Source organism: Schistocerca piceifrons, chromosome 2, assembly GCF_021461385.2.
Source record: "Schistocerca piceifrons isolate TAMUIC-IGC-003096 chromosome 2, iqSchPice1.1, whole genome shotgun sequence".
NCBI lineage: Eukaryota > Metazoa > Arthropoda > Insecta > Orthoptera > Acrididae > Schistocerca > Schistocerca piceifrons.
Window position 1 is genome coordinate 999,215,766 of NC_060139.1, and position 2,815 is coordinate 999,218,580.

Here is a 2,815-nt window from a genome sequence, read left to right on the forward strand (position 1 = left end):
TACTTATCCGATAAAACTTACTGGCAGGTTAAAACTGTGTGCCGGAAAGAGATTCGAACTCAGGACGTTTTCCTTTCGCGGGCACAAGGTTTTCATCTGCCAGGAAGTTTCATGTCAGCTCACACTCTGCTGCAGAGTGAAAATTTCATTCTGGAAACATCCCCCAGGCTGTGGCTAAGCCATGTCTCCGCAATATCCTTTCTTCCAGGAGTGCTAGTTCTGCAAGTTTTGCAGGAGAGCTTCTGTGGAGTCTGGAAGGTAGGAGACGAGATACTGGCGGAAGTAAAGCCGTGAGGGCGGGTCGTGAGTCGTGCTTGGGTAGCTCTACTGGTAGAGCACTTGCCCGCCAAAGGCAAAGGTCCCGAAAATATGGTTCAAATGGCTCTGAGCACTATGGGACTTAACTTCTAAGGTCATCAGTCCCCTAGAACGTAGAACTACTTAAACCTAATTAACCTAAGGACATCACACACATCCATGCCAGAGGCAGGATTCGAACCTGCGACCGTAGCGGTCGCGCGGTTCCAGACTGTAGCGCCTAGAACCGCTCGGCCATCCCGACCCTTAAAAGTCTCTGTTCGGCACACACTTTTAATCTGCCAAGAAGTTTCATATCATCACACACTCCGCTACAGAGTGAAAATTTCATTCTACTTATCCGGTGACACCAGAATAACAGATCCATCAGGGACATTGCAGCAGTTCTAAAGCCACCGAGGCCTACTGTTGGTGATGTGATTGTGAAGTGGAAGAACTAAAAACAACCACAGTTGCGAGTAAACAAAGATCAGGAAGATCTCATATGGTAACGAACAGGGACCGTCCAGCATTGACGAGGTTGGTTGTAAAATACTGCGTAAAATCAACGGAAAGATCCACTCGCAAGCTCCAGGGCATAAGAGATGATCAAAAAGTTCCCATTCGAAGACCATACAGTACACAATCGGTATGCCAATCAGGCAAAATCGCCGTGAGCATTGACGCAATTATCTCACTGACACACCAGGCTGAAGATACCCGTTTGATAAAACACAGTCTCCTGTTGCCACAAGAAGTCCTTAACTATCTACTGCATATGCATGTCCGACAGGCATAGTCGACTCTTCAAGGCCTGGTTAAGGTACTGAATGCGTGTTAATCGCGCGGGAAGAGATCAGAACTATAGGGCGGGTGCTCGAGTGTCTCCCACTTGAGCTGGCCTTACGAAATTTCCGACAGTGGCTTGAGCTTTTATCATAAAGCTAGAGCACCCCTTGACGCAGTTTTCCAGGACGTTTCACCTTAACTGCACGCTGTAATTCCTCCAGCTTTGAGCAGTACCGTTTCTCAGTGACGGAAACTCCAGGTTCCTTGAAATCAATAATGGGCAGATATTCCTGGAATCATCAGTCTGGGAGCGATCTGTAATGTAGGATAACTGAAGAATATTTTACAAGCCAAGGTCGCTAAAAAGACGACAGAACTATGCTGTCATCGTTGGACCTTGTGCTTCAGCTTGAGACTGTGCTCATCTGTACAAGTTATGTATGCCTCTGTATATATATTCAGGCTCCAGTAAACCACTTATACTTACGTGCAGTCCCGACGCAATTTTCCTGCTCCTGCTCCTATCGACGCGCCGCCTTCCAGGCGGTATTCAAAAATTTGCTTATTTATTTAAAAAATACTCCATTACGATATTTGCAAATACTACATGTGTCTACTGTGTTTGTGTTTGTGTGTGCGTGTGTTTGTGTGTGTATGCGTGTGTATGTGTGTGTGTGTGTGTGTGTGTGTGTGTGTGTGTGTGTGCGTGTGTGTGTGTGTGTGTATGTGTAATGTAATGTTTCTGTTGTGTGATGACGATGATGATGATGACGGTGATGATGAGAGGGGGAGAGCGTGGAACCTGATGCCGGCACATAGCCTACTCGTCACGAATAGCGCCTGGAGGCCGCCAAGCTTAGCGCATAATCCGTCGTACGGATCACCACCAACAGTGTCCCAGACCCCCACTTCATAAGACTCTGCGGAGAGATTTGGCATTTAAACCACCACACTGAATACGTTTACCACTGGCATATCGATGTGTAGTGATGTTCATGGCAGTGGAAAGTGCATATATAGTATCAAATGACTTACATCACTGATTGACAATGTTGATGTATGGTTATCTGTTCGAAGATGGGTTTCCTGCAGCTCCCCATGCTACTCCATCCTGTGCGAGTCTCATCATCTCCGAATAACTATCGTAACCCATATTTTTCTCAATCTGCTTACTGTATCAATCTCTTTGTGTCTCTCTACGATATTTACCCCCCCGTAATTCCCTCCAAAATTAAACTGGTGATCCCTTGATGCCTCAGAAGGTGTAAAGGTGTCCTGTCAACCGATTCCTTCTTTTGATCAAATTGTGCCACAAATTTCTTGTCTCCCCAGTTGTATTCCGTACTTCCTCATTAGTTACGTGTTCGACTCATCTAATGTTCAGCTTTCTTCTGTAGCACTGCGTTTCGAAAGCTTCTATTCTCTTTTTATTTAAACTTTTCATCGTCCATATTTCACTTCCATAGATGGCTACACTCCATACAAATACTTTCAGAAACGACGTCTAGACACTTAAATCTATACTCGATGTTAACAAATTCCTCTTCTTCAGAAACGCTTTCCTTGCAATTGACAGTCTACATTTTATATCCTCCCTATTTCGGCCGCCATCAATTACTTTTAGGCCCAAATAGCAAAACTCATCTATCACTTTTTGTATCTCGTTTCCTAATATGATTCCCTCATTTAATTCGACTATATTCCATGACACTTGTTTTGCTTTTGTTGA